This window comes from Myotis myotis, unplaced genomic scaffold, assembly GCF_014108235.1.
Source record: "Myotis myotis isolate mMyoMyo1 unplaced genomic scaffold, mMyoMyo1.p scaffold_m19_p_1, whole genome shotgun sequence".
NCBI classification, from domain to species: domain Eukaryota; kingdom Metazoa; phylum Chordata; class Mammalia; order Chiroptera; family Vespertilionidae; genus Myotis; species Myotis myotis.
The window spans coordinates 44,821,955-44,836,291 of record NW_023416313.1 but is presented as its reverse complement, the minus strand read 5'-3'; positions in this window follow the sequence as shown (position 1 = coordinate 44,836,291).

Sequence of the window (14,337 nt, the reverse complement as noted above, 5' to 3'; positions counted from 1 at the left end):
GTGAGTCTGCGTCCTGTGGAAATATACAAGCATATCCTCTCCCCTGGGTTAAAAGTACATCAGGTCCCTTCCAGGCTCCTGTAAGCAAGTCTCTCCATTTGACGAGGGCTTTAGGTTTAGTTAGATCAGGGTTCCAATGCCTGTACATCGGGGAATTTCCCTCAGAATCTACATTTAGTATATTAATTACAAATTGAGCATGTTGTAGAACATGATGAGGAGAGGAATATTTAAACTCATTTTCTTGTAATTTTTTAATTTGTGTTTTTAAAGTTTGGTGAGCCCTTTCTACCATTGCTTGGCCTTGAGGATTGTAGGGTATTCCTGTAGTATGTGCGATGCCGAATGTAGAGCATAACTTTTTAAAAGCTCTAGAGGTATAGGCAGGCCCATTGTCAGTTTTAAGTGCCCTTGGTATTCCTAGGTAGGAAAAGCATTGGAATAGATGTTGACTTACATCTTTAAAGGCTTCTCCTGTACGTGCAGAAGCAAGGATAACATGAGAAAAGGTATCAATACAAACATGCACATAGCAAAGTTTGCCAAAAGATGGGACATGAGTAATATCCATCTGCCATAAGTCACAGGGTCTAAGTCCTCTTGGATTAACTCCAGTAGCAGGGCTAGGAAAATGAGTAGGACAATGGCCGCAGTCACGCACAATACTTCGAGCAGCTTCTCTAGATATGCGATAATATAGACGGAGAGCAGAAGCATTTTGATGGTGAATGGCATGAGACCGCCGGGCTTCTTCTAGAGCTGTACAAACTACTGGGCGAGTTAGTAAATCAGCCTGATAATTTCCTTCGCTTAAGGGTCCTGGTAGGCAGGAATGAGCTCTAATATGTCCAATATAGAAAGCCTTTTCTCGTTTGTGAATGCAAGTTTGTAGCTGAGTTAACAAAGAGAAAATGGCTGTTCTTCCTTGTGGGAGAGAGGCGGTCTCAATATGAGGAAATAATTTAACTATATATTGAGAGTCAGTGTACAAGTTAAAGGGAACCTGTTGCAATTGTTCAAAAGCATAAATGACTGCCAAAAGCTCTGTTCTCTGAGCTGACGTCTCTAGAGTTTGTTGAACATGGGTTATTGAGTCAATGATTGTCACTGCCCTACCATTAGAGGAACCATCTGTGAATACTAAGGAGGCAGGAGGTGATAATGGTTCTTTTGAACATTTAATAGGAAATATAAACGGATGTAGGGAGAGAAATTGCAATATAGGTGATCTTGGCAAATGATGTAAAATTTGTCCTGGGAAGTTACCTATAGCTATTTGCCACTCTTCTTCAAATTGTAATAGTGTGTCTAATTGTTCTCTTTTATAAGGTATTATTATCTCAGTAACTTCTCTTCCAAAGAGTTCGATACTGCGTCGTCTACCTTTGATAATGAGGGTGGCCACTAGGGAGGGATAGGGTGGTACAATCTTCCTAGGAGTGACAGGTAAATGTATCCATTCTAATGGTCCTTCCTGCCACAAGCATCCTGTAGGAGTATATTTAGTGGCTAGAATAATTAAGGCCCAAGATTTGGAATAATCTAGATACTGTAGTTGCTGTTTATTGATGGCCTGTTCTATTTTTGCTATAGCCTTTTCTCCTTCTACAGTTAATTGTCGGGGAGACTTAGGGTTAGAATCTCCCTTTAAAATGTCAAATAGAGGTTTTAAGTCAAGAGTGGTTATTTTTAGATATGGCCTGACCCAGTTGATATCACCTAATAGTTTCTGATAATCATTCAATGTGTTTAAATGATCTTTTCTTAATTGTAGAGGCTGATGGGTGATAGTAGAGGTATGTAATATTCTGCCTAAGTATGAAAAAGAAGGTTCAGTCTGAATCTTTTCTGGGGCTATTTTTAGACCATGTTCTTCTAAAGCAAGGATGGTCTGAGTAAGAATTTCCTGTAAAGTAGCCCGATCTTTATGAGCTAGTAAAATATCATCCATATAATGAATAAGATATAGATCTGAAAATTTCTTTCTAATAACTTGCAATGCCTGATCTACAAACTTTTGACATAATGTAGGACTATTTTTCATCCCTTGTGGGAGAACCTTCCATTGGTATCTCTGATAAGGCTGTTTAAAGTTTTCTGATGGTATGCTGAATGCGAATCTTTGACAATCAGCTGGGTGAAGAGGTATAGTGAAAAAACAATCCTGTAAGTCAATAACAACAACACAATACTCCTGTGGAATTGCCACAGGGGAGGGCAATCCAGGTTGTAAGGAGCCCATATCTTCCATGGTGGCATTTATGGCTCTTAGATCTTGCAAAAGTCTCCACTTGCCTGATTTCTTTCTTATTACAAATATGGGTGTGTTCCAGGGACTATTTGATGGCTCTATATGTCCCTCTGCTAATTGCTGATCAATTAATTGTCGGGCTGCTGATATTTTCTCAGATGTTAAGGGCCATTGCTCAACCCATACTGGTTGTGACGATTTCCAGACTATGGGATCAGTAGTCCTAAGGGCAATGGCCCCAATTACAGATCCTGTCGAGGAGTGTGAGGTATTACTTTCCTTTCCTAATCCCTTTCCTGGATTAAATCTCGTGTCTAGCATCTGTGATGTTACTCTATCACTGGGGCTATATAATACAACTCCCATTTGAGACAAGATATCTCTTCCCCATAATGTAAAGGGGATAGTCGTAATTACATAGGGACAGAATGTTCCTGAATGTTGATCTTCATCAGCCCAAGTTAGAATCTGAGAACTCTTTTTTACATTAGATGCCTTGCCTAGTCCTACTAGGGAAGTGGAGGTGGTGTGCGTGGGCCACGAAGAGGGCCAATCCTTCCCTGCTATGCAGGAAACATCTGCTCCTGTATCCAATAGACCTTCAATTGGTTTTCCCTGAATTTGTAAAATTTTTGTAGGTCTAGTAGCATGGATTTCTTGTATCCAAAATGCTGCATCACTAGATCCAAAGCCTCCGGCCCCTCTAGCTTCCTGGGTAACAGCTGTCCCTATTTTATGTATTGGTAACAGGATTAATTGGGCAATTCTCTGGTTGGGCTGAATCTGTATAGTTGTGGTGGGTGGGGAAAGTAAAATCTGTATTTCTCCTGTGTAGTCTGCATCAACAACTCCTGGGATGACTAAGATCCCCTGTAATGAGGTGGAGCTCCGTCCTAATATTAAACCTACGGTTCCCTCAGGCAGCGGCCCAGACACTCCTGTAGGAATGGCTGCTACTGGCGAGTCTGGGGTTAGTATTGCGTGGGTGGTTGAATGGAAGTCCAATCCTGCACTGCCTGGGGTTGCCCTGAAGAGGTCACTGACTGATCGAAATTTGCAAAGGGGTTGAAGGTTGATGCCCCTATTATTGCAGGGGCCTGGGGCTGGCCCCTTCTCAAGTTTCCCGATTGAGGTGATGGGATATAACCTCCTTGGGAGCTATTTGTAGAGTTTAAAGGCCGACCATTTTTATGGTATTTTGATCTACATTCCTTTGCCCAATGGAATCCTTTCTGACATCGGGGACAAACGGTTTTTGGAGGATTAATATTATTCCGTAATGTATTTCCAGGCTGTCGAGGAGCTTGCCATCTGGCCTGAGTATTATTATTTTTATTTGGGCATTCTCTGCTAAAGTGCCCAGATAAGCCACAAGAGTAGCAGTTCATATTTCTTTTATTACCTGTAGTATTGCTGGCTTGTCCTATAGCCTGTACATATTGAGGGTATGTCTCCCCTTTGAGAGCTGCAGCTATAGCTACACCCTGTATAAATGCTGGACTTACATCAGCACACTGTTTTATAAAATCATTTATAGTTCCTGTTCTGCGAATCGGCCTTAATAAAGCCTGACAGGTATTATTAGCATTTTCAAAAGCCAGTTGTTTGATTAGGATATCGGCTGCCTCTTTGTTATTGATTACTCTCTTGACTGCCTGTATGAGGCGAGAAAGGAAATCCTGATATGGTTCCTCGACCTTCTGTTTAACCTCTGTAAGGGTGGTTGTTTCTCCTGCTGTATAAGGTAGGGATTTCCAGGCACTTACTGCACAACTGGTTACTTTGGTAAGTGCCTCTGTGGGCATATTCATTTGCTCCTCAGCCGTGTTAAAATCACCTTCTCCTAATATCATGTCTAGGGTTATTCCTTTTCTGGTTTTTTCGCTAGTGGCTACAGCTTTCTTAGCAAGATCTTCATATTCAGTTTTCCATAATAAGTAATCGCCTCCTGAGAGACAGGATTTACAAACCTGTGACCAATCATAAGGAGTCATCCATTTACTGGCTAGGGTTTCTACCAAGGTTTGTGTGTAAGGAGCTAGAGGTCCATATTCAGAGCAGGCCAATTTTAATTCTTTAAGTACTTTGTAAGGTATAGGCTCCAAGGTGGGGTTTCTATTCCCACCAGACTCATTCTCATATGTAACTGGGAAGCAGAGTGAGAATTCAAGATCTCCATTAGCTTCAGCTTCTCTTATTGCCCTTTGAAATTTAGACATGGAGCTCATAGGAGCCACAGGACCTGGTTTAGGCTTCCTTTCTAATTTGGGGAGCCTGTTTTGAATGGGAGGGCCATTCTCCTCTCTACTGACTGGAAAGGAACAATGGTCATGTTTATGATATTTATTCTCCTCCCGATCAGTAGGCATAGCTAAATTGCTTTTAGATTGAGCTGAAGACAATGATGATGTGTCCTCTCTGGGTGGAGCCGAGGGACTATTTAAATTTTGAGAAAGTTCAACCGTTTTTGCCTCTGGTGCCAAGGTGTCACAGATTGAATCCCAGAGGGAAAAGAAACATGGCAGGACCTTGTCAGATTCATGGTGTTTCTTTAATTGCTTTCCTACTTCAACCCAAGTTTTTAAATTAACAATTCCATCCTCTGGAAGCCATTGACATACTTCTTCTATAAAACTTTCTGTCTCACTGGGAAAAACCTCAACTCCAATTCTGCTAGTAAGCATATGCGTTAAAAGATTAATACAGAGTCTTTTTTCTTTAGACTCAGTATGACCCATCTTGTCAATCTAAGTTCTGTACTAACTACCCACTTACCCTACTTATCCTCTATAGGGGGGGTCTGAAGCACCCTACGGTGCAGTCCTATCCGTCCCAAATACGGGGGGACTTACCTAAGGGAACCCTGTTCGGGCGCCAGATGCCGGAGTCCAACCCCAGCAGGTCCAGGGGTCCCCAAAGGTGTAGACGGAGTCGGCGAAGAAGGAAGGACACGGAGACAGTGTTCAGTTGATCAGCAGCCTAGCCAGGATCTCTAGCCAGGATCTCCAGCCAAGTTCTGGTCTGGATCTCCAGAGAGGTTCTGCTCTTTATTGTCTTGTTACATCCGTATTTTTACCAGTTGATTTTAATCCTGTCAATTTCTATTACAAAGGTTAGGGCGTTTCTTATCTCCATTCCAGGGAGTAAAGATTATGTAGCTTAAGCATGACTGTTTGTAGTGATTAACTACCCGCCTGGCACTTAGTTAAGGAGTTTCATCCCCTCCCTGACTTCAGGGAAAAATTCCTACCTGGGGAAACAACCTTTCTAGGAGAGGCATCCCCTCCCTGACTTCAGGGAAAAATTCCTACCTGGGGAAACAACCTTTCTTGGAGAGGTGACCTTGGTTAAAACACACAGCGCTAAGGGGAGCAAACATATTAAGAACAGTATGCTATATACACCAGGTCCCTTGAAACATATGCTGTGCAGATGTTTCTTTCCTGCAGCGACTGTGTCAAGCAGCAAAGATGGACCGGCTTCCGGCATATCTTTACCTTTTTCTTCTTCTTCCTCTTCTTAAAGGATACCTTTCAGCATTTCATATAATACTGGTTTGGTGGTGATGAACTCCTTTAGCTTTTCCTTATCTGTGAAGCTCTTTATTTGACCTTCAATTCTGAATGATAGCTTTGCTGGATAAAGTAATCTTGGTTGTAGGTTCTTGGCATTCATCACTTTGAATATTTCTTGCCACTCCCTTCTGGCCTGCAAAGTTTCTGTTGAGAAATCAGCTGACAGTCGTATGGGTATTCCCTTGTAGGTAACTGAGTTTCTTTCTCTTGCTGCTTTTAAGATTCTCTCTTTGTCTTTTGCTCTTGGCATTTTAATTATGATGTGTCTTGGTGTGGTCCTCTTTGGATTCCTTTTGTTTGAGGTTCTCTGCGCTTCCTGGACTTGTAAGTCTATTTCTTTCACCAGGTAGGGGAAGTTTTCTGTCATTATTTCTTCAAATAGGTATTCAATATCTTGGTCTCTCTCGTCTTCTGGCACCCCTATAATTCTGATGTTGGTACGCTTGAAGCTGTCCCAGAGGCTCCTTACACTATCTTCATATTTTTGGATTCTTTTTTCATTTTGCTTTTCTGGTTGGGTGTTTTTTGCTTCTTTGCATTTCAAATCTTTGCCTTGATTCTTGCGCTCCTCTGGTCTGCTGTTGGGAGTCTGTATAATATTCGTTATTTCAGTCCATGTATGCTTAATTTCTAGTTGGTTCTTTATCACAACATCGAGGGTCTCATTAGATTTCTTGAGGATCTCAATAACTTTATCGGCGGCTTCTAGACAGTTCTTGAGAGACCTTAAAAGTGTGGTTCTGAACTCAATATCCTCCATTGACAGTTTTGTCCTGTTTCTTTGTCTCCGCATTTTTTATGCTTTCTTGGTGCACCCCCTAGTGGTCTTTGTGCGCAGACTTCTTGTAGTTAAGCCTTGATGTTGTAGTTAATACTGGGGGGATTTGACCTCCAGGCCAACTGGCTGTGAGAATCATCTGTGTCTGCAGTGGGAGAACTTCTGTCCTCTAGGGAGGTGCTATCTGGCAAATGGCTCTGCGCAAGGCTTGGGCGGGGTGGGTTGCAAGGGATCAACAGAGCAGGTGGAGGTAGCAGTTATGGCTGCTCTCAGTCCCGTCCCCAGAGGCTCTGCCTCTCAGAGTCCCAGCAACCGCTGCAAACCTCGGAGAGAAAGCTGCCCTTGCGTTCCGACCGATGCCAGACAGTCCCGCTTCTCCCGTTTGAGTTTGGGTCCCTAGAGACTCGCCCAGAACTGGAGCTCAGAATCTGAGACTCCCTCCTGATTGAAAACGACAACTGCGCCCTCAGCTACCAGCCCGCTCCGCGCGTACCTCCGCACCTTTGTATTTTCCGCACTGCGCCTCCTCTGAGTCTCGTATGCTGTTCTCTTTCCTTCTAGTTGAAGAATTTCCCCTCAGCCAGTCTTCCTGTGGTTCTGGGCGATGTCCGTTCCATCTTTTAGTTGTATTTGTGAAGTGTTTGTTTGAGGCAGCTAAGTCCGGTGTTTACCTATGCCGCCATCTTCTGATTATGTTTCAAAGCGAAGGTTCCCCAGTCATAGAGAAAGGCATTCCCTGGGTTGTAAAACTGGCAAGAAAATGCAAGATATTTTATCTACTTTCAAAGTGGCAGCAAAAGACTTGGCAATTTAAAGTTTTGTGTTTTTTAAAAATACATTTTTATTGATTTCAGAGAGGAAGGGAGAGGAAGAGAAGAAACATCAATGATGAGAGAGAATCATTGTCCAGCTGCCTCCTGCACACCCGCTACTGGGGATTGAGTCTGCAACCTGGGCATGTGCCCTTGACTGCCGGAAGCCGGTCCATCCTTGCTGCTTGACACAGTCGCTGCAGGAAAGAAACATCTGCACAGCATATGTTTCAAGGGACCTGGTGTATATAGCATACTGTTCTTAATATGTTTGCTCCCCTTAGCGCTGTGTGTTTTAACCAAGGTCACCTCTCCGAGAAAGGTTGTTTCCCCAGATAGGGATTTTTCCCTGAAGTTAGGGAGGGGATGAAACTCCTTAACTAAGTGCCAGGCGGGTAGTTAATCACTACAAACAATCATGCTTAAGCTACATAATCTTTACTCCCTGGAATGGAGATAAGAAACGCCCTAACCTTTGTAATAGAAATTGACAGGATTAAAATCAACTGGGATAAATACGGATGTAACAAGACAATAAAGAGCAGAACCTTGCTGGAGATCCAGACCAGAACTTGGCTGGAGATCCTGGCTGGAGATCCTGGCTAGGCTGCTGATCAACTGAACACTGTCTCCGTGTCCTTCCTTCTTCGCCGACTCCATCCACACCTTTGGGAACCCCTGGACCTGCTGGGGTTGGACTCCGGCACTTGACCAGAATTGGCCAAGGCGGATGCTCTATCCACTGAGCCAACCGACTAGGGCACAATTTAAAGTTTTTTAAAGAAAATGCTCCAAGGAAAGTGAGGTCAAGGGCCAATAGTCAGGAAAAAAGTGCCTAAAATAAGTCAAACTGAGTGGAACGTTAAGGCCACCCAGAATCTCATAGCAGGAGCAGAATGTGCAGATGATAATAAATACAGTATATTGGTGAGTGGAATCATATAAACCTTGTGGAAGCTTAATCATATCTCTCTAGGTCTAGATTTAAACACATATTCATAATGTTAAACTATTCCTCCACGAAGCTAGCATGAACATATGTTGGGACTGCCTTACCTGGACCCAGTACATTCCATCATACTCTAAATTATATACTACTCAACATGACTATAATATAATGCTGAAATACAATGCATAGACCATCAGTTGTAAGTAAACTCAGATTTACCTCATTCTCCTTAGACTACCACAGGCTGGTCTAAGTTCATTTTTAAAAAAATATATTTTTTGTTGATTTCAGAGAGAGGAAGGGAGAGGTAGAGAGAGGAAAAAAAAACCATCAATGATGAGAGAGAATCATTGATCAGCTGTCTCCTGCAGGACTGGATCAAGCTTGTAACCCGGCATATGCCCAGACCAGGAACTGAACCATGACCTCCTGGTTTATAGGTCAACACTCAATCACTGAGCTATACTAGCTGGGCTGGTCCAAGTACATTTTTCAAGTTACTTGCTATTGAACCAAAGCAAATGCATTTTACTGAACTTCAACTGTGAACTTACTATCTTTTAGAAAATCATGTGGGAAGGATAAAATTGAAAGTACAAGTTTGAATAGATTTTCTGGGAAAAATAAAGCTTAACTTGAGACTTGGCTTTTGTGAGTCTATGTATGATTTCTTTTGACAATAGATGAATGAGCAAAAATGAAATCTCAGATGATTCAATTTTTATATTTTACATTAAATTTATTGGGGTGACATTGGTTAATAACATGTAATTTTTTAAATGTATAATTATGTTACAGATCATCTGTGTATTTCATTGTGTGCTCATGAGATGATTTTATTTAAAAATCCATTTTATTATTAATTTTTTCAATCACAGAAATAGCATTTGTTCATAGTAAATATTTTTAAAACAACCTAGATATTGAAGAAGTATATAATGTTGTAGAAAGTTAAGGTCCTTCATAAACATCTCCACTTTTTAGGGTAATATTTTAAAGATTTGATATTTGTATGCATTTAAAATTCTTTGATAGTATTTATTATTAATGTTAACATTTTAACAAAATATAAGATTATAGTACACATATTTTTAAACTTGTGTTTTTTCACTTAACAAGGTCTTGGACAACTTTTATTTGAGTACATAAAGCCTGACTCTTTAAAATTATTTTATTTTATTTTTATGGGGGTGACACTGGTTAACAAAATTATACAGGTTTCAGGAGCATAGGGAGACCAGGAGGACCTATAACCTGATAGATAGAGCACCTGAATTAATCTAAAAGTAATCATATTATTTTAAATCTTAGAACACATATACTTACATGAATAGGTATTTAAGTTTCTTATATATGTGAATTAGGGGATTACATTTTTCTTAAGTTTCCTTTCCAAGGCCTGTGTGAAGTGATTGAGGAGGTGACTCAGCTGTGAATCCAGCAAGCCGAACTGATAAGCATGATCAGAATGACCTACCAGGAGTTAAAACAGCATTTCATCAACATCATCTCATCCCCTGATGACTAATTACAATAGCTGATGTATGCGGACCCCAGGCCTGCACATAGCTGCATTCCTTTCTAGCCTCACACTAGCCCCTTCCCCTATATAATCCTGTCCCCTGCACCTGGAAGGCAGGATTTGATGCTTGTAAGTGCCCTGTCTTCATGGTTGGCTAGCCTTCTCAATAAACGCCTAATATAATTCAACCTTGCCTTCATTATTAGACATAGCGACAGGGAGCCCAAGCCCATCTGGGGGTTTCCTGGTAACACAACACACCATCTGTACATTGTATTGTCTTTTCACCACCCCAAGTCAAGGCTCTGTCCATTTCCATTTATTCCCTCATATCCTCCTCCACTTCTTCCTCCCTCTCCCCTCAGCAAAATCTCATGTTATTTCCCATGTTTTGCCTGGACTTTCAGTGGGGAGGAAAACACAGTTGATAATAGGGTCCACAATATAAGATATGAATGGATTTTATTAGTAACACTGCTTCCACTCAGTTAAAGCTTTTGGGATTGAAGAGAACCCATCCTCACTAAAAATATGAAATCCTGATTTAATAATGTCTTTGAAAATTTTAGACTTTTCTGTTTCAATGCATATTACAAATAGCTTATTTAAGAAGTTTAAGATGGTGTGCTGGTAATTCCTGTGTCAATTATATTTATAGTTAATAATTTGATGTAACACAGTAATCTGATGTCTTCTTAGAGTTTTTAATAAAAGGATAGAAGAGATCTCCCAAATTATAATGGAAATTGAAAACTGAAAAGATATATATATATATATATATATATATATATATATATATAGATATATATATATATATATAGATAGATAGATATATATAAATGTTATATATATATATATTAGAGACCCATTGCAGGAAGATTCTTGCAAGAATAGGGCTTCCTCGGGCCTATTCCTGCAAGAATAGGGCCTCCTGAGACAGGAGCGAAGCTCCCTTCTCTGCTGCCTCGCTCTCTCCCGTCTCTGCTGCCTTGCTCCCTCCCTTTTCCACTGCCTCGCTCCCTCCCTTCTCTGCTGCCTCACTCCCTCCTGTCTCCGCTGTATCAGCTTCGTTCCCTTCTCCACTGCTTTGCTCCCTTCTGCAGCGTTTGGCTTCCTTCTACACTGTCTTCAGTCTTTGCTCCGCACCTGTGTATGCAAATTAACCGCCATCTTTGTTGGATTAATTTGCATATCACTCTGATTGGCTGGTGGGCATAGCAGAGGGATGGTCAATTTGCATGTTTCTCTTTTATTAGTGTGTGTATATATATATATATATATATATATATATATATATATATATATGGATATTGATTTCCATTATGTGTAAAGCAAGATCAACTCCAATTTCCAACAAAGCAGAGCTAATGGACTGACAATAAACAATGCTGGCATTTCAATCATTTTCTGTGGCTATGTTAATAAGAAGGTTAAATAATCACCCTGTACTTTATAGTAAATGACTCATTTATGATATTCTTTTGTGTCAGGAAAGAAGATCTGAGTTTTATTTGTTCATGGTAGGTTCCTTGGGATAATGTGGTGAAGGTCAAAGACAGTGTTTGTTAATTAAATCTTTAAATGCATTATTTCTTCTTGCTTTTACAACAGTATTCTTAATTGTAAAGTGAATTTAAATACCACATGCACTATTGAGCTTTGAGAGCTTCCAGGTGAAAGCTGAAACTGATTCCCTTACACAGAGGGCAAGGAGAGACAGAAGAAAGAGGCAGACCACTCCAGTTTGGAAGGTGGCAGATTTAATAAGCCAGGGAACATTCATATGAGGCTTGACTAGGGTGCAAAATCTTAAAAATTAATATAGAGGCCTCAACTGGGGTCAGTCATGCATGGTGTCAAAAACACATTACACTCTCTAGACTGCATCCTTGAGGCAGCTTCTAGTGCAGAGAAGGCACGTAGAACAGGGGTGAAGGTCAGGAGCCTCTGATTGCCCAGATCCAGCTTGAGGGTCAACTGGTGGTCATATACTCTCAATGACTTATGTGATAACTAGATTCAATAATCCTATCTAATAAAAGAGTAATATGTAAATTAACCGTCACTCCATGACAAAGATGGCCCATAGTGACCAGGGTGGGATGCTGGTGGTGTCGCCTTGGCAACTTAAGCCCAGTGTCCGAACCCCAGCCGCCTGGAGGGAGGGGAGGGGAGGGACCTTGGGCTGGAGGCTGGGGTGAGGGATGCTGAGCTCCTGGCGATGTGAGCCTAGCGTCCACACCCTGGCTGCGCAGAGGGAGGGGAAGGGAGGGGCCCTGGACGTGCAAAGGAAGGGGAGGGGCCTCGGGCCGGAGACTGGGGTGAGGGACGCTGGTGTCATTGCAGGCCGGGCTGAGGTCCCTGCCCCCCCTTCCCCCATCCTGTGCACGAATTTTGTGCATCAGGCCTCTAGTAAATGTTAATAATCTTAAATATGTGTTTAATATTCTTTCATCCTGGGATTTTGTGAAGTCTGTTGATCCAAGATCACATACAAAGTTCATCTTATATTTCTAGGTATATAAATACATCTCCCAATTTAATTATATTAACCATTTTTGTCAGTTTTGTAAATATATTTAATGTACTTGTAAGGTTAAATTTAAGCAATGCAATAAATTATTATTATTATTATTATTATTATTATTTGCTTACCATGCACAAACATTCACTTTGTGCTAAAGACAGAGTAGTGAACAAGATATAATCTCTGTCTCCAGGAGCATGTTTTGCTAGGGAGTCAGAAGTTAAATATCAAATTATACAATCAATTAATTGTTTTAAAGGAGAAGTTCTGGGTTCAAAGAGGAGAAATTGAGGCACTATAGCATAGTCTCAGGCTGTCCAGAAATACTTCTTGGTGTATATTAGAGTAATGGCCACTGATGGATTATACTCTCTCTGTCCACATCCTTGTGAGGCTCCCTTCCTCATTGACTCTGGCCTTGGCCATGTGGTTAGCCTTGATCAATGAGACATAAACATAGTCATACTGTTCCTCACTTGCAGTCAATGGCTTGGTGTCCCTCATGTCTGGGGGCCCTTGCTGAAGGCTCAATGTCTGCCCTCCATCAGGACACAGTTTCAGTTCATGTCTTCCACCCACAAATCTAATGCCATTTTTCTTTCTTCCTTCCTTCCTCTTTTTTTTTGGTTATTCCTCACCCGAGGATATTCCCCCCCCCCCCCCCAGCCCTATTTTTTTTTTAGAGAGAGAGAGAGTGGAAAGGAGAGGGAGGAACAGAAACATCGATTTGTTGCCTCTTGCACTCACCCGACCAGGGCTGGGGTATCTGCTACCGAGGTACGTGCCCTTGACCGGGATTGAACCCGGGACCCTTCAGTCAGCAGGTGGACGCTCTATTCAGTGAGCCAAACCAGCCAGGGTTCTAACGCCTTTTCCATCGTTAAGCACCTATAACTCAATCTGGCCAGAACTTTGGCAGTCTGAGGTGTGACTGCAAAACAGCACCAATTTATCTTTTTTTTTTTTTTTTTAACATAAAATAGAAACTAGTTTTATTTCTCTGGAAGAAGCAGGTATCCATAGCTGGGGCAGCCACTTTAGGGACAGCACAGGGGAAGAGCTGGGTCAGAGGAAGCTCTAGTATTCCTCCAGGGAAGCTACCTCTTTGGTCTCCTTCCAACCCTGGGGCCTTGGGCCCTGGTCCCTGCTAGAGAACTACTGGCACCAATGCTCTGCTTCCTGGGCCACCTCAGGCTATTTCCAGGCACAAGATCCTAAGAGCAGCCAAATCCCAAAACACTGTCTATGGTGAGGCCACGAGTTACATCCTGCCGACACCCCAGAACCCAGGGGCTCTCTGTAGAAGGACCCAGCCATGTGCTGGTCCACCTTTCAGTGTGACCAACACATCCCCGCCCAAGGTCAAGCCTGGCTTTCCCCTTTCATGGAGAGAAGATCCGCTCTCACTGTAGATCTGAGCAAGCTCAGAATGCTAGCTTTTCCTTTCCTTAATAAGTTGAGAACTTTCACCTTTTCACTTACACGAAGCACTTGAGGGCGACTCCGTGGCGCCTCCGAATCTCAGGCAGCACTTTCCTCCCACTTGGAGGTCATTACGAAGTAAAATCAGGGTATCTTGAACACCAGCACTAATATACCAGACAGTGTATGGATCTGATAAACAGCATGGCTCATAACAACTTCTTTATAAAGCCATCTTGCCATGTACTACTTATCTGGTATATATTAAAAGAGTCATATAATTTCCTCTATCAAGGCTATCATTAAGTTACATGGCAAAAATACATACCAGGCTGTGCCAGCAGAATAAACAATGCTCCTAAATACTCTTCTTAGAACATGTTTGATGAGCTGATATATTGTGGGGGACAGAATAATTGCCCCCTGAAGCTGTCATGTCCAAATCTCCAGACTTGTGAATCTGTTGTCTTACATGGAAAAAGGGACTTTGAAGATGTTATT